Source organism: Sinohyriopsis cumingii, chromosome 18 (genome assembly GCF_028554795.1).
Source record: "Sinohyriopsis cumingii isolate HCF-2022 chromosome 18, ASM2855479v2, whole genome shotgun sequence".
NCBI lineage: Eukaryota > Metazoa > Mollusca > Bivalvia > Unionida > Unionidae > Sinohyriopsis > Sinohyriopsis cumingii.
This window is the reverse complement of record NC_142978.1, coordinates 96,192,271-96,218,043: the sequence shown is the minus strand read 5'-3', so window position 1 is coordinate 96,218,043 and position 25,773 is coordinate 96,192,271. Positions and strand designations below refer to the sequence as shown.

General features: G+C 36.6%; 1 protein-coding gene across 5 annotated transcripts in view; it reads left to right on the top strand.

Moving 5' to 3' along the window:
- Nucleotides 1-25,773, top strand: part of LOC149777543 (uncharacterized) — a 77,423-nt gene that overhangs the window by 28,525 nt on the left and 23,125 nt on the right. Inside the window, exon 2 of one of the 5 annotated variants that reach the window (XM_089942140.1) lies at nucleotides 1,785-1,815. The exons of 3 other annotated variants lie outside the window; for them this stretch is intronic. The gene's annotated coding sequence lies outside the window, so the exon portion shown is untranslated. Of the gene's footprint in view, nucleotides 1-1,784; nucleotides 1,816-20,433; nucleotides 20,603-25,773 lie in introns of those variants that run through there. One more of the 5 variants, XM_089942138.1, reaches the window with a different exon arrangement.

The window sequence follows — 25,773 nt, the reverse complement described above, 5'->3', positions numbered from 1 at the left end:
AGCGACTACAACAAAGTATTTTGTGGCGTCAAACATACGCTTATACTTGACAGAGCTGACTGGTGGTGCTGATTACCAGTGTGCGATTTCACGACTAGCAGTAAGACTGCCACGAGTTGTATCCATTTCAAAATTGATAGAATTTGAAACAATGCTATCCGCATACAGCAGAAATATATACTTCAAATAACATAAGGTTTACCAAATTGCAGAGGAAAATTCAACCGATAGCACCTGGCGATTAACAACAGCACCTAGCGAACAGTTGCTGAGACATATATTTGCTGTGTTTCAGCAACAGGAAAGGAGTGGCAGACAAGAACAAAACGATTCTGTTTTTGATAGCGCTGACGTAAGGCGAGTATACCTCAGAATAAACTATAAGCAATATCCTGAACGAGTGATTGATTGTAACGTTACAAATAATAATACGAGAAACTTATCTCGTGCGTGTATATACCTGATCGAGGCGATGCAAAAGTATTATGACGCTGACACTGGATCTCAGATATCAGTCGAAGAGTTTGATCTCTTTACCCAATATTTCATTTCGATGTGTCTAAGCACAGCGAACGAGCTATTGGATCGACCGCTGCTATTGAGATAACGTGGACGTTAGGAGTTGTTCCAGGAGCTGCTGGTCCTCCAGTTGTTCCAAAACATTACGCGTATGCACTTATAAAATCTGACAGATACATAACCCTAGACGCTGTACAAGGTAGGATGACTGTACAGGTTTAGTAATAAATATTTTATCTGATAAAATTAATAATAAATATATTTTGCATGATATTGATTTGTCACAGGACAAATAAAAAAATTAGCACGAGCTATAGCTAAACGAATAGCGGTTTCATTATAAAATAGTTTTCAATTTGCGTAGCTTTCCAAAAAAGTTTTGTTTCTAACACAATGTCAGATATCCAAATTGTTAAAAGGTAAGCCTTTTATACTTGATCTGTCAGTGGCACAAATAACAGCATCTGCCAGGACGAAAGCTATACTTGGCAGATTAATTGGAACAATGACAGATACTTTAGGACGAAAATTATTGCCAAAGATATTACCTGTGCTAGGAACGATATGATTAGCAGCAGCGTCTGGTACAATATCAGGAGCAGCAAAAAAGCTGCATCCGGAGACGGAGTCACCGGTGACTGAATCAAACATTTGCTGTAACAGGGGTCACTATAAAATCCTAATTTTATGTGATCGATAATTATAACAATGCATACAATACGAGCACGAAAAACTCCTATGACAAAAAAATGAAGAACCACTAGAACGAACCGAAACGCGGTCTGGGGCGGATTTATAGGACCGCTGCTAGTAGGGATAGCAGGAAGTTTATTACCAAACTTGTTAGGGATAGGACGTGGATTGCATGTATACCCAATGCGAAGACGGACTCGTCGAGGTCGGGGTCGAGGACTGATGCTACCGGCAACCAGATGATGAAATCGTCCACGTTAAATAATTTTGAAATTGCTGATAAACTTAAAGATGTCAGCGGATTTATCGAAGTATTTTCCAAAGATGAGTTAGCTAATAGATCACCAGAAACTAATCAAAGCGGTGTCATCAATATCCAAGATTTCAATGACCGATCTGGAACTCACTGGGTAGCACTTTACAACAACAACTACTTTGACACGTTTGGTCTTCCAGCGAGTGATATTATCAAATAGCACATCTTAAACAAATATATAAACTATAACTCGAATCAACTTCAACCAGTTTTAACTTCAACTTGTGGTTATTATTGCATTATATTTATCTTGCAGATGTTTGGGACGCAAGCATACAAGTCTGATGGTAAGCCAGGTAACTTTTTAAAGTTTATTCTGCAATTTGACCCGTTTCCAAGTATCAACAATGATCGTAAAGTGGTACTTGGATCGTAAACGATCTTCACATTAATTTTGTATGACATCAGCTCTAAAATGACAACATACTCTCTCAAATGCAGAACCAAAACCAATAACATCGATGAAACAACAGAAACAACCGCCAATAACAGAAAAATATTATAACATATAATATGGTCCAATGATAAAGTTATTTTAGTAAGTGACTAAAAACAAATGAAATGTATTTGCAAGAATGTGAACAAAGATCTGCGTTTCGAGCAAAATAAGATAGCTGCTCATTACCAGCGTTGCAATCATAGAGCTGTCATCGGATCAGGATTGGATATGTATAAAATTATTGGCAAATTACAAAAACCAAAAGGAGGTTGGACATTGCCAGGACAGAAACATACCGGACCGTTGAATCCACTTGATCAGCAACTCGATGAAAGTGACGATCCGTTACCGGGACAAGAACCTTACAAAACCGTTGATGCAATTGCGATGCGTCATATTTGTTACGGTGATCACGTCGACGACAAACTAGGTTGCGATCGGGTCATGCTTGACGAACTACGAGATATGAAACTGGATAATCTTCGAGAACGATTTGACAGAAAACTAGTACAAGGTATCATTGGAGCAAAATATAAATTTGGCGTTGGGATGCCTGGTAAGCGTGCGTCAGATATCAGTAGAACGTAGAGCGTTCTGGCTCATGAGCTTCACAAACCTGAAAAACAAACTTCTTCGACGATAGGTCGTCGCAAACGCAGTCAATAATATCTGGGTGATAGATCTCGCAGATATGCAGAACATTGCACAGCGCAACGATAACAATTAACACTTGTTTAACGTCATTGATGTTTTTATAAATACGCGTTTTGCGTTCCTACTGCCGATAAAACTGGATCGACGATAACAGATGCGTTGAAACATATTATTGTTAGGACGGATCGAAAACCAAATAATATTTGGACCGACCATAGATCAGAGTTTAAAAAAAGTTCGAGCAGTTTCTAAGACAAAACAACTTAAAAAATATGTTACCAGGAACGAAGGAAAGAGTGTTGTTGTCGAACGCGTAAATCGTACGAAAAACGAAAAGATCTACAAGCATCTTACAGCAAAGTACACCAACATATATATTGATGATCTGCAAGCAAAACTATCAGATTATAATAACACTAAACACAGAACAATTGGAATGTCACCGAACGATGCTATTAAAGATCCGGTTCTTGCAAACGAGAACATATATTGCAGGCATAAATTTACCGTTGGTGATCGTGTCAGAATGTTAGTAACGAAAAAAAAAAAAAAACGTTTGAAAAAGGTTTTACCCCGAACTTGTTTGAGGAAGTATTTGTCATGGACAAGATTTTAACAACAATACCGGTAGCATATAAGCTAAAAGATATTGAAAACGAAGATGTCATAGGAAGTTTTTGTGAGCAAGAACTTCAACTAACAACACAATATATATTTGTTATCGAACTAGTGATAAAACACGTGGTAATCGAAGTTCGGTCAAAGGTTGCGTTACGGTGATAATTTTAATAGATGGATTCCAACTAGTGAAATCAAAGATCTTTGATTAGATCGCTAGCGATCCGATTAGTACGTAGTAGATCGTTTCATATTTTAAAAGAACAGACTTGCATTTTATAGGTATGCACAACGATATCAGATATTGTCTTCGATCTTCAGTCAAATATGTGAACAAGTTTAAAATCTTTACAAAAACAAAATCAAATTATATATTTTTTGACGACCATAAACTTCTAGTTGTCCAATACACATAAACGGCTTGAGCATCTCTCAAAATATATGATGCTCTTTGGCAGTAAAGTCAGTTTTTGGTCTCTTTTTGGCAAGATGATATTTGACATTATATCATGATTGCACTGCAACATAAACTTATTCGTGTTGAGGTATAATACTTTGTTCATCAGCAAGTTGATCATCAGGTACAGGAAACAAATATGTTTCTATGTCAAACTCGGAGTGCTTTGTAATCCGTTATCAATCAGTGGACAACTAGCAGTCTTAGTGATATTTTGTTTCCCATTTGACTCACGATGGAGACCATGTCGAAGATCAGAAAATAGTTGAAACAACTCATTTTTATCAGAGACATTATATACATAAATTCCAGAAGAAATAAGGAGTATTGTGAGAGCTAAAATATTGAATATGAACCAGCTGTTTGACGCGATTAAACATTTTATGAGCAACAACAACAACAAAAAACACAAATCTCAAGTACGTAAATCTTATCTTTGCATATGATCCTTAATCAGCTTTTGATTTGCTGTTAACAAATTTAGAGGTATTAGAACTCTAGAAAGATAAAATAATATTTGGCAGATATGACAGGGACACTGTTAGGAAATGGGCTTATTGTTGTTTAACAAGAGAAAATCTTAGGGATATTCTAAAGATAGATATTTAATCAATGGAGTGCAAAACACTAATTTTGTGTTAAATAGTTGAATAACATGGAACGGTTTGTTACTCGAGCTAATGTTGTAAACGCATCTCAACTTGAAGAGCCTCTAAGAAACATGTTTCATGGAGATTTTAATGCGATGGCCTCCTTCGAAGTAGAACGAAAAAATAATCTTTTTTGCTTAATAACGTCGAGGTCGATCGCACGTTGAAATACGGTAATATCTGGATAGAGTACGACAGGGAAACCTTAAACAAATATGTTAATTTCTGTTTGACCGACAGCGATGTTGCCGGTATAATAAACGGTAAATGAATATCGAAAGAAGATTATATCACCGCTCGTTTTTGAGAAGGCAGATTTTGTGGTTCCACAAAAATTGGATTGATCATGAGTGACTATTAAAATATTTTGCAGCTGATATCATGGACGGAAATAATTTTTCTTCTCCAGTTGTAGAGTTAGTTGCTATAACCGATCTAGAAGGCTTTTTAAAAAAATTGAATCATCCTCGTCTGCACATATTTTTTTCTTTAGAGGTATTAATGTCAAGATTTTCGATTCGGTTTTCATCTTCATTCCATTTATAAGATCAATGACAATACCAACAGGAATAGGTGTATGAAATACTTCAAAAATAAAACGATGTGAGAGATTTAAAGTTTGATTAGTTTGTATTACCTCTTACTGACACTTGAAAATATCCCATATTACCAACATAACCAATAATTGTTTTGTTTTTATGTTTCTGATAATACCACCTCTGCTAGCCTCATACAAATTGTATATCGGATGTGGTTTAAACGCCTCTTTTAAAGACAAATTAGCAATGGTATTGTCGGTTACCTGATCACTGACATGATAAACGTTCAATGCAGCAGGAATATTCTCATCGGACAATGTCCAGATAAAATCATGTACAAAATGTCAGTGTACTTTGCATCATCTTCTGCTTTTACCGTTATCTTATAACCGTCTGATGTTAATACTCCAATAGTATATTTAGTCTTGAGATTTATAACGACACCAAGTTCATTGCCAGCGAACAAGTTATATTTTGGATGATTCTAGGTCGCTGGTATAAATTTGCCATCATATACTTTACGAGTTTCAAATCTTTAATGAACAATTTCGTATCGTACTATTAGAGAAATATAAAACACAATATTATATGATGCTGAAACTTGCAGACATCGCAAAACAAAGTTTGTTTGTGACCAAATTTCAGCCCCTAAAAATTGTAACAGCATTTGCCGGATTTGACAACAGCGGGAGATTTGATAATCAACTTTAACTAACAAATTTCTCATCTACAGCTCTGTTTCATTTACTTCAACAAACTGTTAAATCTGAGCTTACAACGCATAAGGGTCTAGAAATCATTGTACAATTTCATGTTGGTTTTTCTAAGTTAAGTATATCATCCGATCGGCTATTCGATCAACAACAACAACAACACTCAGCAGTTCGAAGAACGTGCCGATCCTTATATTGCGTCGCTATCCCGTAGAGTTTTGATTGAAACAAATTTGATGTCATTGTCAGATGATAGTTTTGGAGCTACAGAAACGATTGATGAATACACAAAATCTGGATCAGGTTCGAGTTTCGATAAAATAGCAGAATATTTGTTTCATACTATGAGGGACCCCGAGTGGCCGAGTGGTCTAATGCGCTCTCCGTTACGGATCACTGCCATCTCACCTCTGTCTGCGGCGGTTCGAGTCTGGATTCAGCCAAGTGGGTATGTGAGAAAGCTTGCCAGTAGCTTCTTGTGGGTCGGTGGTTCTTTCCGGGGTTTTCCGAGGTTCTTCTCCTACCATTAATACTGGCCGCCATGTATAGCCTATCGTAGGCTGAAAAGTGGGGTTAAGCCCCACAACAACAGTTTCATACTATGAAATGTAATCCATTGCGAGGTACCTGATAGGTCGATCTGCCAACTTAGATTAAAAACTCAAAATGTTGTATCAGTGTCAAGAACGGCGACAACAAATGTTTTCGATGGGAGTTTTTATCAGCGTTGTTTCAGGTAGGTAGATAAGCACGCCGGCACAATATCAAATTAAATTTGTCATTCTAACAATTTACACTTTTCTGGTTTTGTATTTCCCGTTTCTGAGTATCAAATACAAAAATTTGAGAAACAAAACATGTTACTTTTGCCAGGTGGTATTGATGTATTTGCAGTCTATGATAATACACAAAAGATCTATTCAAGATATATCAGCGATAGAGCCACAAACAACAATAAACTTGCTGTTCTATAAAAGCCACTACGTGTGGATCAAATCTTTGACGGGTTAGACGGTGGGCAGTATATAAAGCACAACGAAAAGAAACATTTCTGTTTTAAGTGTCCCCACGGATGTAAGTCTTGGGTGTTATTAGATCGTCACATAGAATATTATTATAACGTACAACGAATATCTATGACAGGTAAAGATGAAACATGTTACAGTTCACGAACTACAGACACAATATGAAAATTCCATATATAATATACTACGATTTCGAGTCGATTCTACTTCCTATGCAAGGAGTAGAATAAAAGCCTGATAAATCTTCTACAAGAAAAGTACAAGAACATGTACCATGTGGGGTCGCATGCAAAGTTGTATGTGCTGTTGATAAAAGTTTATCAAAACCTGTTAAAGATTTTCGTGGAGAAAATCCTGCTCTGTGGTTGTTTGAAAAATCTCATTATCGAGGTTGATGCCATTATGATGTTGCTCGGCAGGATAATGAAACCGCTTACTATAAAACAAGAAACAGAACTTCCTCAGCAAACATTTCATATTTGTGAGCAGGCGTTTACGACGTAAGATCGAGTAAAATATCAATATCATATTACAGGTAAGTATATTTAATATACATCACCAGATTTCCTTCCTGATGTCGCACATAACTTCCGTGGATACGATTCTCAAAAATCAATAACAACGATAAAATAAAATAAAATAATTTTATCCAAAATAAAAGAAAAGTATATGTCAATGACACTTTGCAAGTTGAGAATCATCGACAGCATACAGTTTATGGCGGCCTCGTAAAATGAGCTTGTGAAAGGATATGGATAGTTTGATAATTTGACTGATTATTTCAGTAAGAAAGCAAATTTACTTACAAGAAAAGATACCTTTCTATATAAATATCTTGAAGACTATGAAAGGTTTAACGAAACAAGTTGACCTGACCGGGAAAGTTTTTATTCTCGATTAAATCTTAAAAGTGTCAGCGATAACGACTTTGCTTACGCTCAGCAAATTTTGAATGATTTCGACTGTAAAACATTTGGAGATTATTATGACCTGTATCTGATCACAGATGCCTTGCTGCTCGCGGATATATTTGAAAATTTTAGAGATGTCACAGCTGATAACTACGGGCTTGACCGAGCATGATATTACTCAGCACGGGGATTATATTGGGACTCATTAATTAAGTACAGTAAAATAAAACTGGAATGGCTGACAGATCCTGACATGTTTTGTTTCATAGAACGTGGAAGTAGAGGTGGAATAAGCGTTATAACAAAATCAAATACAATAACAAGTACACGAGCAACAATGATAAGACATTGCCGTCGTTTTTTATAGTTTATTTGGGTACCAATGACCTCTACGACTATGCAATGTCTGAGCCAATGCCATACGGCGGATTTCATTGGATAAGTCCGGATCAGGTTTGAAAAGAAACCGATAAAACTGTACCTGATATATTGTTTATTGTATTGATGTTTATCTTGACTATCCCGTTGATCTTCATGACGAATATTATTACAGTTTGTTATGAGAGCAACAACGTCATTATTCATCTAGTCCCAGCACTAGTAGTAAATCAGTTATTCAAAAACTTGTACCAAATCTTGTTGACACACGGAGATAGATTTTGCACTATAAAAATCTGAAACCGGAACATGATCATGGTCTTTTTTCTAAGAAAAGTTCATCGTGTGTTAAAGTTTAATCAATTGTGTTGGATGAAAGATAATATCGACTCTAATACTAGAAGAAGAGCGGCTGCAACAACAGGATTAAAAAAAAAACTTCTTCAAGCTCATTAACAATAGCATCGTCGGAAAGACAATGGAAAATATCAGAAAGATAGTCAATATTGAGATCGTCAATAACGCTGAACGTCGCATAAACTTGTAGCATCTCAATTTTCTCAGTATGAAATTTTTTAATGAAAATCTTGTCGCTATACATAAGAGAAAGACAAACGCAAAGTTTAATAAACCAGTTTATGTTGGTATGGCAGTGCTTGAGATAACAAAGACATTAATGTACGACTTTCATTACAATTTTGTTAAGGTTGAGTGGCCTGATGCAGAGTTGATATTTACAGATACTGACTCGTTTACGTACAAGATAGAATCTGATGATAGTTACAAAGCATTTATGAACACCGGGATCTTTTTGATCTTTCAGATTATCCAACAAATAGCGGATTTTACGGCAATGACAAGACAAAAGTTAATAGAAAAGTTTAAAGATGAGGTTTCTATGAAAATTATAACGGACTTCATTGGATTGCGTAGTAAAATGTATTGCTTAAAATTATTTGATAATAAGGTTAAAAAACGAACTATGGGAGTAAAAAGAAATGTGGTCGGTAAAGTAATAGAATTTTATAATTATAAGGCAGTGTTAGGCGGTTTTAGTGGTCATGTTGAAATGATGGCAATAAAATCAAATTGTCATAAAATTGAGATGGATGTTCTAATACAATCCGGTCTTTGCAATTTCGATGATCAGAGATAATGTTCGGATGGAATTAATACATTTGCGTTGGGATATAAAATGTCTAAGAGTGTAGGTTCTATCAAGGTGGATTTTGTTATATTGGTTATTACAGTAAATAGCCAGCGATTACGTTTCGAAAATAAGGATAATAAACATTTTGTGTGAAATATGAAATACGTGGAAGAAAGTACGATGGACGATACCACGTTAAAGATGAAGAGAAGCATATGACAACGAGAAGTATAGCACGTACACCAAAAATAGACACAAGATTAAGTTGTCTCTTGTTTGTAATGATTATTCAGAATATTTTTTATCACAATAGAGATCGTTAAAACTATAGACAATCTTTATAATCCAATATCGCAAAACAAATACGCAAAAATTGCATTTAATGATAAGCTAAAAAAATTTTGCGCTAATAAGACCATACTTTCTCATGGAAACTTTATCAAGATGTTTGAATCTGATTCTATTATCAGCAGTAAAATTAATATGCATTTGTTTTGTCATGATGACGAGAGTTATACTATGGCAAAATCTGAGACGTTAAAAATATCTCGAGAAATCACTAGCAATTTTGTGTGAAATATCATATATACAAATTGATAGCAGTTACATAGGAAAATTTTGTGTGAAATATAACGGTAGTCTTATATAAGGGGTGTTTCTGGATCAAACCCTATTTTGTTTGACGACGTCGACTATTCCATGGCATGCCCTCGTTTTGGTAATCGAGTATGAAATGACCCTGTTGCCTCAGCAAAGTTGTTTTCGTAGTTGTTTAGACTCACTTGAGGGGTCTATGGGGGGGGGAGAATTATGTTGTCATCAAGTTCAAAATTGGTTTTGGGCCAGGAAACCCCTTTAAAGACTACTTAAATATATATATATATATATATATATATATATATATATATATATATATATATATATATATATATATATATGTGTGTGTGTGTGTGTGTGTGTGTGTGTGTGTGTGTGTATAAAGAGAGAGAGAGAGAGCGAGAGGGAATGTACTTGTGTGTGTGTACCGCCAGCACGGGTATCGTGGTTTATCCATGCATTTATTTCTTGCTTAAAGGAGACCAGAAACCAATGGAAATATACAATAATAATAAAAGTACTAAAGCAGAAAACCTTATTCTGTAGTATCATCTGCGACCGTAATGCCAATATTAAAATATTTGCCTATCTTCTAGGAGCTGAATTTCCGTCACCTCGTATGCAAAATTCCCGCACCTATTCGGTTACTTTTGGGATGTGACGTCATAGTAGCGACTCCAGCAGCCCAAGTGGGAGTTGCCAGAGTAAAAGACAATACCGTTTTGCGTTGCTTACGGGTGTAATAGAACATTAAGAAAAGCCTGTGGACAACATTTTTTTTCTTTTCCGAAAGATAAAGGCATAATGAAAGAATGGATACATTATTACAAACGAGTCGATTTCAAAGCAACACCATACAGCACTATCTGCTCGTTACATTTCTCAAAGGACTGTTACGAGAGGGATTCTGAAAAAAATGGCAGCTCAAGGATAACGCAAATGCTAGGCCTAGACTAAAAGTTGGCGCTGTTCCAGACATAACGTTGAATATTTTAAATCCTGGGAAAAGTGTTAAACGTGCGAGTTACGAAAATAGTCAGAAGGCTGAGTAAGTGACCACAAAATGCAACAACCAATTCACAGATCTTTTATCTACACCAGCAGTGCTAAAAATAAATCTGATAGCCCGACACCCTGGGCCCCTCTGGTTTTAGTTCCGGCCCATCCTGTATTCAAAGTGAGGTGCCCGTCAGGCTTGTCGAAACAAAAATTGTTTGCCTGAGGAAACTTTGATCGCGCTGGTGAAATTAGTAAATGTATTTTCAAGATGTTGACATACATGCCTTAACACGGCACAATCTAAATCAAATCACTACTGTCCAAGGTGAAATTTAGATTTGATTTTAATCAAATGGAGGCTTTGCCAAAAATAATATTCTAAACCTGTCGTGTTTCGAGAAAACACAATTTTCAGTAATCTTATAAAAATTACAAATTTAAAAAAAAATCATTGTATACATGTAGTATGTATAAACGGTAATCTGTAATGATTGGAACTGATATAAAAGTATTCCTTGGGCAGTTTAAATAGCAGCGATTAAAAGAAAAGAGGTCAAAGTTTCACATTAAATGGCCGGCAATAGAAACTGGGGGGGGGGGGGAACTATTGACCCAACCCCCAACCCCTTGCCCCAATGTGCGAGCGCCCATGGGACGTACCTTTTCTCCATGTGATACGCCTTATTATTCCCCCAGGACAAGCCCATTTTGCATATTCTGGTCAGCTCTGGCTAAATTGCAAAATAGATAAAGTTTTGATTTAAGTGCGCAAAAAATAAAGCCCGTGTGACTAATGAACATACTCCTTATCCTTGCATTGATCTTGTGAAAAGGACTGCCCTTCGGACATACTTCAAAGAAACCATGTTCGACAGTGTGTGTATGTGTAAGCACCAGCAATTGATTGCCAAAATAAACGATGCCTATTTTGTTGTTACTTACGATGCCATGGACTTCAGGTTTAAGTCTTAATGCATGTAACACTGTTTGCTGAACAAAATATTTATTCAGAATTAGTTCTTTAGGGCCACATATACTGCATGGTATATTTTGTTTTATTCCTTGTAATTTAATCATGGTAATTAAACTTCACATATACGGTAGAGGAATGTCAGGTGTTAACTGGCCGAGTTTCTTTGGCGGAAATGGAGATGCGATTTTGTTTGCAGAGAAAATTTCACAGTGATCATTCATTTAAGCTAATTGGTGACAATTTTATTCTTTTAATTTTTTTATACTATATTACTGTTGTAGTTGTTTAAAAACATCTGAAATTTACTTGAATAATGTTTAATTTTCACGTTCTATTTACTGAAGAAGAAAAAAAGAAAAAAAAACTGTTGTGTGATATTAATTATTTCGTCCAGTGCCGGATTTAGACGTGTGTGCGTGTGATTTGAATTTTTAACGTATCTTTAACAATTTTTCAGTCATATCACTACGATGTCTGCAGTGTGGCAGTTTAGACTGGATTGCATACGTTATATCTATTTATAAACGGTTTGGGGTTGGGTTTTTTTTCTTCTGACAAATGAAAATTGACAGACATAATGTAATAATCGGGACTTCGCTGCGAAAAATTTAAAGATATTACGAGATCGGGATGTAGATGAGGAAATACCCCCAAGATCGGGAGGTTTTTCTCCCGGCTTGAGAGTTGACAGGTATGAACTGTCCGGGCTTGTGGAATTTCAGTCAGGGCTTGAGTTTATTTAAGTCACCAGCCCGGGGCCTGTGCCTAAAAAATTTCTTTTAGCACTGACCAGTACAGTACATAAACTATTATATCAGACTGCAGATTCAAGTTTTGAATGTGCAACCCAAATGTGGTCTCCTTCCGTCTGCCTCGCTCGCCAATGTTTATGTTTGTATTCGAGGACTGGCTAGTATTGCGTCACGGTACCACGTGATCTGTCGTTTCATTAAAACTCGGAAAAACTCGGCAATTTACGGAATCGTGGTATCTTCCATGCAATAAAATCACTACCCGCTTACGATATTTAATTGATAAACATGACAGTCGAATTAAAATCTGTAGAGAATTACATACGTAGAAGGAAAATTTTGATTTCTAGTCTCCTTTAAAGTAGACTTGGAAAATTTGGAAAATTGTGCTGTCAACGTTTTCTTTAACAATTTTGATGCAGTTAGTAAGGGAGCACCGTCATTTATCGCAAGCATAGAGATTCCAATACTGTGTTACCGATCAGAAGATAGAGATTCCGTGTTCTTTTACCGATCAGTAGCATGGAGTTTTCGATTACACTGTCATCCTTCAAAAGTATGAACATTCCAATGCTTTGTTACGGATCAGAGGTATATCGATTGCAATATTCCTATGATACTGATACTCTCATAAATGTATATTGTTCTAAATATGTAAAAGGATCTCCACGGCAACAGACGATGCAGCTGCTTTAAATGAGTGCTATCCATGCTTTAAATCCCTTTCTTTTGCTATCATCCATACCTTAAAATCTCTTAATGTGGAAAGGTGAAGTCTTTTTGTTGACTCTGGAATCTTTAATTGATCTTCAATTTCGTCCTTTTGTTTTTGACGATAATGAAGTTGTCAAATGAAATTGCAGCTAGTTTCTAGGGCTTTGTAAGATTCAACCGAAAGAAAGCGTGATTGATAGACCCTACGCCAAACATTTTGTAAACATCGTGTATCTAGACGTATAATAAACAACTCAGCACCATCCATAAATTGTCTGATGAAGCGTGATATTAGTCCGAGGTCTTGGTTTTAGTCAATTCACGATTCCTGTCAGTATGGTACAGATCAATATTGGTTAGTTACAAACCTCAGTCAGTGAGGTGTGGGTCTGTTCCGAAAGCGATACCATTTAAACAAGAGAAGAAGCAAACGAATTGAGTAGTCTGGTAACAACCAGTAAAATATCGTGTCTACTTTTCTTTTCAGAAACATAAATAAATATTTGGTGATTTTGTGTTGGAGGTTCACATTCCAGCGATTGTTGATAAGGAGACATTGTTTAGAGGTGACAAGAAACAATACTTGCTATCCCAAACAATTTGATGTCTTCTTAGAAAAGCAAATATAGGCTGCATAGTTCGTTTTCCGTGTGTCGTTTGTGCTGCCTTAGTGTAATTCCTCCATACTGACATAAATTAGTTACACCACAGGCCAAACTGGTGACAAGTTAATTTTTAATTATGAGCGCAAACAGAGTACCACACTCCCCTCCCTTTCTAGTGCGAGTTTCCTGGGTTATTTTGTTCTTGTTCATATATGCAAGTGGAGGAACATGGCTTGAATTGAAGAAGAATTGGCAGCGTTCAACAGTGGATACATTGCGATCCTTGAACTGGAAATGAACAGTGATCAATGAATTCTAATCAAAGACCATGTACCCGTGTATTCAGTTTATGCTCCAGTGCTAAAAGTGGACTGACTTTGTTTACTTTTATCCATCAGCTCCAAAAAGAGAGTTGACTTGGGAAGAATTAATGATTTACTTCGAAACAATATAGTCATTTTTTCTTTGTGTTGATAAGGAATACTGCATATGCATTCTCACTGAACCAAAAGAGAGACTGATTGTTTCAATGTGCTTTTGTTTCTTTTAGAAATTTCACGAGGTGACAAAAATTGTAGCTAATTTTTTCAGCAGATTATAAATTTGGAGAGAATTTGTATTTACGATCTCGTTCAGAGACCTACAAAAGCTACAGTCTAATGCTTCTTAAATAAATTCGCGATATAAAGGCTATATGGAAAAGATAGCATACGTATATGTGTAAATAAACCTGCAGATTTTGACCTGGAGCGAAATAAAAGTAGGCTTGATATTGAATGGTTTGGGACGAGTCGCTAGACATTAAGTGATTACATAAAAGCATGCAAAGGCCGTCAGTGTGACGTAAAACACTCCTTTTCTTTAGAACGTTTCGGATACTACTCATCTGGATACTGCATGTGCACGCATGGATTTTTTTTTTATATAATACGAGATTCACGTGCGAGACATCGTACACAACCGGAGATTGTTGCATGTAATTCAGCCATAAGTGGCTATATTTTGTTTACTTTGTTAATCAATAATTTATGTTAGGTGTCTTTATATGAAATTACTCTGACAGCGCATGTGTTTTTTTCTTTCTACGGATATTGCGAAATAGAGTTGTTTATATTTAAAGACTGCGTTTCATAAACGATTGAGCAAATAAGGAGAATAGATTTACCTGATCTGTGATTGTTTAACTGAACTGAATCGCACTGGTTAACCACAGTAAGTGAGGTCTACAAGGAAGAAAACTATATTCAGAAGGATCAACAACATGAAACGCTTTGATATGGTTTAGTTGGTGTTTTTCGGTACAGGAATGAAAGTGAATTATATTGTGTCCAACTGCTGCCTCGCTCAGGGATACACCATGGATGGAAGCCTCCCCAGGCTGATCTGATGGCAGGACCCAATCCGCACCCTTTCAGTCGTGGATCCGGCACGCTGACAACTGATCCACTGCTACTCCTGCCTCCACTTTTTGCTTCCTACGACGTACATGACAGCTCATTCAGTCTATTCCGCATTTCGAAACCCGTAGGGAATTCAGCAAACGGATTATGTTGACCTACCATATTCTTCGGTTAAATGCCGAAACTCCCTAATAAAACCTTCTGTGTTTTACCAAGCCTTAGCCTAAATTGAACTGCTTTCGGAACGGCCGTACCTAATCGAGATCTGATTCGCTAGTTTACCTTTAGTAACTAATTGATATTGTGATTCACGTATGTGTGTCTGTGGTTTGGATTTTTAAGCTTTAACAATTTTTCAGTCATATCGCTCCGGCGTCTGCAGTGTGTTAGTTTATAGTGATGTCTAGCACTGGGGCATCATGCCGCAGACATGTAGCATCATGTCCCATCCAGTCACATTATCCTGACACCAGGCCGACCAGTCCTAACACTAACCTCTTAATGCTGAACGCCACGATACCCCAGTGTTAAACATCACTATAAACTGCCACACTGCAGACATCGTAGCGATATGACTGAAAAATGGTTAAAGCTACGTTAAAAATCCAAATCACAGACACACACACGCACACACACAGAGCCAAGATTAATTAAATCGGATGATCAGAATCAAACCGCAGCCCCAGTGCCACTGGATCTGTGGTATGTATGTATGTATGCATGTATGTATGTATGTATGTATGCATTCATGCATGCATGCATGCATGTATGTATGTATGTATGTATGTATGTATGGCTGCCTATTTCAGAAATAATATCATATTTACTAGATTCAGTATAATTCGTGATCCTGAAACACTGCACATAATAGCATTACAAACCAGAAAAGGAATACTGAATGTTACGCCAAGTATCATATTTACAAAGTTTGATATCTAATTAAGTATGGCCATGAGAATTTATCTTCAGATACATGTATATCAGACAGCCTTCACATAGTTTAGTATAGCACTTGTCATTCAATAGACATTTACCTCGTGAAAGCAATGTTATCAAAAATAATATATGCACACGTGGCATCTATTTATAAAGGATGACGATTTACTTGGTATGCGTGGAGTATAACGACATTACACCTAATTTTCGCACTCAGACGTTGCGAGCACATTTAGAATAACAACAATTAGGGAAATCTATACATACGTTTCAAGCAGAGTGCGTCGTTCCTAATTCGTGATAAATGTGGGTAATTATCGATATGATTTAGTTTCTAATATGAATGTTTTCTTTGAATAATACGAACTTTACAATCAGCGGGTTATCTCTTTGGACAAATGTACATCTTGTATTAAAGGGAGTCAAGAAAAATTGAAATCTTCCGCTGCACATGATGATATATGCATTAAAAGAAGAGTTACTAATATGTTTTGTGCAATAAATAGTAAAAGCATTATTAATACAACGATATTCTAATCGAAATAGGAATGGCAGGGAATAGGGCACGTGTGGATACAGAGAACCAGAGGTGACAATATAAACCAGGGGCATTACATCTCCGTGGGTTTCTATAGAAAGAAGATCCGCGGACATGAAGACTTTATACATATTTGGTTTCATTAAACGATACTATACTACTTTTTTCATTGTTATGCTAGGACATGTTGGTTTTAAGTAGGGTATGCATTTTGTTGTAAAATAAATCTATACCGCTCGCCGTCACAAACATTTGTCTATTCCATACATCATCATCAATAGTCGACAGTCAACCCTGTTTCCAAGAAGTGTCTCCAAGAAAATATCATCTTCCTGATTGAATAATCAATCCATTCTCTCTCTTCTAGAGTGTCAGTCACTCTCTCAAAGAAACATTTGCGTTCTGCAGGTAGCATCTCGCGACCTAAAATAAGATGTTTTGCTCTGTCGTCAGTTTCGTTTCCACATGGTTTACATATCACAGGTTTAACAACAGGCATGACATATGAGAGCTTCGCTATTTCAGAACAATACCATAACATCGATGGCAATTTACTGCCAAGAAACCACTAATTACTTGGTTTCAAATCTTAAGAAATGTTTCTGAAGTGAATTAAGCGATCCCTTAATTCCAAAGTTGGTCTTCATGTAGTTTCTTCTTGATTTTGAATAACATCAATAATGTGCCGATTCCAAACCCTATTGTCTTCTGGCTGAACTAAGAACACTTTCCGTATCATATTTTTTAAGTTATTCGATCAATATCTGGCACAAAAACCGTTTGATTTAACGAGTTTGTCAAATGCTGACAGAAACATAGTGAATATCTTTTTCCAGATATAAGACCACTCGCACCCCACCCACCTGGTTTGAAAAGGATAATGTCGCCTTAGTTACGTATGCTTCCATTGACAAAGTCTGAAATTACTGCATGTTGCCTCTGTAGGCGAGTATTTATCTAAAGTTTGCATACGTCTCGCTGCATACCTTTGAAATAACTCGAGTTCTTCCCTTATAGAATGTGGGATGCCTGACAATAGTTCTCAACCGTATTGAACCAAAGTATACTAATTGTTTTCCAGATTTTAAGACATGTTCAGGGATTCATTTCGTCGTCTGATACCAATAAAATGGAAGGAGTTTAACAATGTTTGATTTTATCGCATGCTTCTTCTATTGCGTAGATTGGTTTTAAGTGGTATGTTAGAGGTACGGCAGCATACTTCTTACGTTTGACTGCTGGAATTGGAGATTTTTCGAACGGAAAAACGGAGAAGACAGTCCTTTTTATGTTAATGAACAAAACAATGGAAATTTTAAATGCTTTATATCTAAGTCTACACCTTCTGGTGTAGTTAGAAATTGTATCAAGCAAATGTTGGATCGAATTATGCCAATTTGTCATTACAATGGTGTCTTCCGCTAATAAGACACAATGGAAGTGGAGAACGGCAATTTTTAGACCACGCAATGCTCGATCCGATTCGGTGATCAGATCAAGTATCATTACGAGAAAGAACCAAGCAGACTCCATATAATAACGAACCTTCAGACAGTTTGCCTGCATATAAAACAGAACGTGTCACGCTCTTGAAAGAGTCTTTTATGATGCGCCATGTCTTTCCTTGAATTCCAAGTTAGTACAACTTGTAAAATAACCCATTGTGCCAAACTGTGTTGAATGCTGTAGCATTATATAAAAACGTAACATAGACAGAAGTATCTCTGTCTATATAGTAACGTATTAGTTCCTCGATACAGAAACCTGTAGTTATACTACCGCAGTTATTTCTCAAACCCCACTGTAACAGATTATGAAAAGAAATTTGTTTGGAAAATGATGACTTGTCTATTGTATATAACTTTTTCTAAGACCTTCTGAAACAATGGAACTATCTTTATATCACGATAATTATTCATATCTAATTAGTTCTTCCTCCCATCTCTAAAGATTAAAATTACCTTGCCGTGTTTAATGTGGCGCGGATACTTGTTTGTCGCGTACACTTTCGTGAAGATAATTTCAAGTAACCGTACACTGCTTTGAAAGTCCGCAAAAAGTTAATGCTCTGCAATAATACCGTCGGAACCACAGACCTTACCTTTATTGAAAAAAACTAATTGCAGAGCTGATTTCTTCTCTAGTGGGGATTTGATCAACAAGTTTATCAAAGTGAGAATAGATTTTTTTTGGGTGTGTTTTCCAATCTCTGCTGGGACCATCTGTCAATAATTCTCGTCATACGGAAAAGTATTTCAGCTAGAAAAATGATTTGCCCATAACTCTCGCATAATGTCAAGGTCGCTTACAATTATTACGTATGTGAAATCCTGCTATTATCTTTTCTACCGTAAAACAATCTTATAGAACTGGAAATATGAAGCTCATCAGCCTTTTCAAGATCTCTGAACTGTTGTCTGTTATACATTTCTTTAGCTTTCAACGTTGTTTTTGCAAACAGTTTCTTAGCGTTCTTCTAATTCGTGCATGATGGATATCCCCAGCCTCTGGACCTACCATTAAAGATCCGTACTCTATGTTTCTGCCTCCTTTCCGTGTCAAACTTACTTAACGTTGAGTAATTTCCAATATGGTTCAGCGTGCTGGCAAAACCTCAAAATCCAATCATACAATATGTTTATCATGTCTTGTATAATAATTCAAACACCGATATTCGTCTTTTGTTCTGCTTTATATAGTTGCGTTAAAGAATCTTTGCGTATTGTTTCCTTATACCTATTCATTTGTTCTGCCGAGGCTTTCTTCCCACTTATGGATTATATGCTAAACAGTGAGCTTTACAGACCTTTGAAATCTGCCGACAATATGATGATTCCCTCTTTACAAAACACATTAAACTGGTCTTTCAGTTCTTCTGTTGTTTCATAGTAACTTGCAATGGACAAGTTAGTTGATGGCAAAAGTGCTCCGAAAACAATATATTTACTTGTATCGTTCCATCTTACCTCTACCCCTAAAATTACTATCGTTACCAGTGCTCGACAAAAGATTAACGCAGAGCGACTTACTTTTTAGGATTGCTACCCCCACCCCAAACCCTGTATATCTTAGTCTTTCTTCAATTTTCAATATTAGCCTACTGTCCGAGCGTGAGAAAGATTTAAACTCAGGATGTACGTGTCTAGAAAATTGAGCTGATCATGCGTAAGCCAGTGTTCGGTTGGCACGGTAATATCTTCCTCGTTTAGTAAAGAATATAGGTAAGGCGAACCGTACCGACTCGTTGTTCGTTCCATGTCATCGGACGAAATGTGTGGTTAGACATTTATTGGCGTAAAGAATTGATTATCATCAAAAGTATTGCAAAGATTATTAAATATTTAACCTCTAATGTGTATGTGGTATGTATAATCTATGCATGTGTTTGACTGATCAGAATCAGACCAAAGCCCATAACCATTAGATCGGATGATAAGAATCAAGCACAGCCCATAACCATTACATCGGATGATAAGAATCAAACACAGGTCAATACCGTTAGAGGATTGAACTAAGAGTTCGGAGACACTGCATGCAAAAATAAATTATCCAAGGCAAAGATTTTCAAAGTTACATGTTTTGAAATGCATGGGTCTTCGTCAGTCTTTTTACAAACGTAATGTTGTTTTTGTTAGTGGCTTCTCTTAAAGTAAAAGTAGTAATCACAGTTCGTTTAATCTTGTTTTTATTTCTCCTAGCTACATACAATCAAATTTAGATAGGAAAAAAATAATATTGATTAATGTAATGCGAACATAAAAAGAACGGCTCATAGTCAAGGATATAGTTGGTATTGTGCCTGCGTTGCATGAGTACTATCGACAAGCTTTAGTTGTATCCCATTGTCAACGCAGGAATGCACATACTACAATATGAGACCTTTCTTGATTCCATTATCTAATTTCGGACATACAGTTCTAAGTGCAGCTACGAATACTTGATGACTCGGAAGATCTGTTAAACTTAATGTTATGCAGTTACTAAATGGATTAATGCATTTATTGAGTTTAACGTCAGATACAGCAGGTAAGTTTGTTAATTGTTAATCGTTCCAAGTAACATCGCTGCTTAATTTAAGGGCGGAGCGGGGACTTTGAAAGGTTTGTGTTTGCTGAATTGTCACCAGAATAATGTTCGAATAAGCTCAGTCCTTAGGCTAAGTTTTATTGCATCGTGATTTCAACGTATCACAAGCAATATTCTTAGATTTTAAAAGTTTCTGTGCTTTAATTTTTGATATCTTTGTCATTTTGTTTTAACCGAGTTGAAAATGTGTATATCAGTCCATAGTGCGTTTCTGATTTGGAAAAGTTGATGGACGAATGGTATCATCATCATCATCGTCATCATCATCATAATAATAATAATATAAATAATAACAATAATAATAATGATGATGATGATAATAATGGAAGGATCATATTTTTTTTCATTCGCCATTCTTACATATAGTTCTCTAAATAAAGGCATACCCATCAAGATTTTGAAGAAGCAGAAACAGGACCACATATGGTATAATCACCCAGAATATTGTACAGTATAAACTATATAACACAGAATATTGTACAGTATAAACTATATCACCCAAAATATTGTACAGTTTAGCGGTTGCTACTGGTGGTGGTGTTATGAGGTTGTACCTTTTTACAAGGTGTCCGCTTTATTTGGCTATTGTTATATAGAGGGTGATCGACCTCAGTATTGGTGCCTGGTTCAAGTAAATATTAAAATAAAGTGTGACATTATAGATGGAATAGAGATCTGAGCATATATATATATATATATATATATATATATATATATATATATATATATATATATATATATATATATATATATATATAATTGAATGTCACGAGCTCCCGTACATGGAAAAACAAAAAATAATTAATGAATTACATGAACAACTGGGGTAATACATTCAAGAAATTACATGTATCCTATACAGTTGTAGCAGCATACACATTCATTTTTATGCACCTTGCAAATTATATTAATTATTGGGAAAATGCTTGAATAGTATCATAGGAATTTGCATTGTTACGTTCTTTGCAACTGTGTTTTGTGCTTCTTGTGTGATTGTTTGAGTTTGACCAAGGGATCCACAAGTTTCCAAAGTTCTTGGTCAAGGTTACACTCGTGTTGTATCATGTGTGAGGGTATGAGTTTGACAAAGGGACCATTAAGTGCCCCAAACCATGAAGTTAGGTTACAGTTGTTTTGTGCGTTTGTGTGATGCTCTCGTTTGACAATGTGACCCTTTAAGTGCCAAGAGCCTTCGAGCTAGATTGCCCTACTTTCGTGTTACGTGCTTGTTTGAGTTTAACAAAGAGACCCTTAAGTGCCTAAAGCACCAACATATGTTGTGTGAGTGCTAAACTCTCAGTGACCTCGGCACTATATAACCTACTTGTGTTGCTGTACCCAACCTGGCCAAAATAACAACCACTAATATTTAGTATAGTGGAACCTCGTTTACTGCGTATAGCGACCGTTATTAGAATGTTTGAATGTCCACTTGATCAGTTATCTTAATGAAACATCTGCACCCCATCCCGAACAATATTCTTTTATTACAGATAATAAAACCGAGTGTGTGAAGGAGAATGAGCTATTTATGTTTCCGATATTATGTGTACAATGACCGTCACAATAGCTGTTAGCTGTATAAACTGAGAACATTTAGCTGTAAATAGATACGTCAGATATTGAAACTTCGCACTGTTGTATATTTCTAGCTTTTACAGTTCACTGGACACCATGACTAAATAATAATGTGGTTTATATAGGCACCAATAAAACATAAAATGGGTATAGAAGACATTTGATGGAAAGAGATTGTAACTCTCTTCATTTTAGCTGCGTATGCTGATGAATGCCTGTTTCTCAGTATGTATGCATGTATGTTTGTAAGTATGTATACGTGTGTGTGTGGATGCGTGCCCGCGTATGTATGTATGTATGTATGTATGTATGTGTGTATGTATGTTTCATTGCTAACTCGTACTATCAATCGGCATAACAATTATTTCTTCTCAACAATAATAATGGTGTATTAGAAAAGTATTGAGACACGACGTGAGTGAAATTGCATGAAACGGAGTTGTTGCTATTTCAAAGCCACGAAATATTTCCAAATTGAAGATTCATCTTTTTTAGCGCTCATAATTTATAAAAAAATTGACGGTTTGAGGTTAGAATCAACAGGATTTTCTTAATGATTCGCCAGTGCATTTTCCATAAACCCATAATTTACCATTGTTTGGGTGCTAACCTTACTGACAAATGTAAATAAACACATCGTGTTTCAAGACCATTCTTATACAATTATTTAATCTCTTTAAAATAAAAGCGCACGAGATCGATCTAATTCAATCGAAATCTATTTTGCAATATAACTGCGTGAGAAAGGTAAAAAGAAATTCGGAGTAGAAATGAACATTCACGTATGCCATCCTCTAGGCAGTAGAAATGTACGTGTGCATATGCCATCCTCTAGGCAGTTGAAATGTACGTGTGCATATGCCACCCTCAAGACAGCAGAAATGTACGTGTGCCTATGCCACGCTCTAGAGAGTAGAAATGTACGTGTGCCTATGCCACGCTCTAGAGAGTAGAAATGTACGTGTGCCTATGCCACGCTCTAGAGAGTAGAAATGTACGTGTGCCTATGACACGCTCTAGAGAGTAGAAATGTACGTGTTCGTATGCCACCCTCAAGACAGTAGAAATATACTAAGATGTCGTAGTCTCAGCGTGATTGACTCTTCAATTTGATCATGTAACCTTACATTGGACTAAATAAAACTATTTTGAAAACTATTTTGCCAAAAACAAATATATGATTATAATTATTAACTACTCCCCAAGTAGAGTTATGTTTTTCTTTCAGAAAGTTTGGCTAATGATAGAGTTATTAAGCCTGTATCGGGTAAATTCTATTGATTTTTTCAAGTTAACCGTGCCATATCTACCACCCATGTATGGATATTTCACGATACATTATTAGGTAAATTCTGTTGATATGTTCCAGCTAACCATGCCATGCCTACCATGACAAAATAATATGTATGGATATTTCACGATACTTTATTAAACGCATGCCATATTTACTACAATCTGTTTATTTTTCCAAATAAGGTAGTAATGTCTTTATGTGGCAAACGAAACAACGAGGCTGGAAATGGAATTAGTTCTCAGTTGAACTATATGGCACACGCTCTAAAAGAAAAAATGTTGTTAAAGGAGGTAAATGATATATTACATATATTTCTACAATGACATGCATCAGTTACCGTACTAATAAGATAACTGTTTAATTTATTTCAGTATATGTAAGGAACATGTTCAAAATTTAGGATACACGGCTGAAAAAATGCCAGGTGTGAATCACACCTGGCTGCTCTGTTGATGTACATAGTCTCATGTTAGTACCCCGTCCACGAAGAAAGGGTATTAATATTAGTACTAGAAATGTGTATGTACGAACGCCTTCTGCCGGTTGTAATTGTTAAATCTCAACACGCCTATCTAATTTCATGACTAGATGCAAAGGTATACGCGATCACTATGACCTACCGTTGTCGATATTAAGTGCTATCCTCGAAAGACGACATGCTTTTAGCGATTACTTGATAGGATTGGTAACCAGTTACTTCAGGCCCAGCCCTAGGCAAGGCGAACGAGGCAACCACCTTGGGCCCCGCGCTTTCAGGCAATACATTTGTTTTTGCTTGGGGCCCTGCGCTCGTCGCTTGCTGCCTTCGGTCCCGCATGCTGCCTTGGGCTCCGCACATCCTAGGGCAGGGCCTGAGTCACTTGGACTTTCACAAATGCGATAGGATACATTGCTGTAAGATGTATCTGCGCATTTTCTGGCATCCTTTGCCAAAATAAGTATGATCGCTGTGTGAATCTAACTTCAGTGTGTACTAAAACTGTCATGCTCACGTATCACTCCTACATGATCTGCTAATATCAAAACTTAAAATTTCGAAGTTATCAGTGTTTGGTTGTCCTCATTCTTCTGTTGAGTGGCCGAGTGGTCCAAAGCGCTCACCGTTGTGGATCACTTCCATCTCACCTCTGCCTGCGTGGGTTCGAGTCTCGGGCTCGGCCAATGTGGGTGTGTGAAAAAGCTTGCCGGTAGCTTCTAGTGTGTCGGTGGTTCTTTCTGGGATTTTCTCCGGTTGTTCATCCACCATTGATACTGGCCGCCATGTATAGCCTATATTGTGCTGAAAAATGGCGCTAAATCCTATAACAACAATCTCCTGTCCTATATATAATGTATAGGTTTATTGTGCATATTCAGTATAAAATCTGTATCAGGAAGGCCACTGTGCGTATTGGATGAGTGATTTGAAGCATAACTGTTGTTCTTTTCTTATGGATTCTATCATTTTGTTCTAAAACTGCTGTTTTGCACAAATAGGTCGGTCACCCCTACCCCTGGTCCGAGTTTCATCTGATCCTTACGAACCTATTTTAGATATTTCGATAATCTATGTTGGGATCTAGGGGTCAGTGCTAAAGGGGCAAACAGTCGTCGTGCTGCGGGGGCATATGGTAGCCGCTTGGGTCTAGGAAACTTAAATGACCAAGAAGAGAGCACACGTAAACGTCGCGTAATCAAACAAATACATCATTGACACGTGCTCTTTGCTTAACGAATATGGTTTCTCCTGGTAGCTTCGGCTGCAACAAGCTCTTGTTCGTTGTTCTCCTAATAAGTATGCTGATAAATATGTGCACTTCTTTCATTGTTTGTAGAAACGTTACGTGATTTTCATTTAATATTTTCCATACTTTGTACAACATTGGAAAAGGGTTTATTGCTGATATCAAGTGACCTTGACCTCTGGTGTCATGGACATATAGATTGCGAGATTTGTGTAGTCACTTGAATAGCAATGAAAATGGCGAGTACCACACGTCAAATTTCATCAACGCTGTGGTGTGGTCGTGTGTATCAACGCAATAAAGGCAAAGCGAACATTATACTTGCAATTTCTTAGAAAATAAACCATCCTTTCATCGATTTCAGGTATGGCTCGATGAAAGGTCGTTTAAAGTTGCTAGGTTCGCTAGTGAGCGGCTAACCTACGCGCCACCACATGGGATGAATTCGAACTTTTCGAAAGGCCAGTTGACACTACACCCCAGCACAAAGGTCAAAATATCTAACAGAGGGTGGT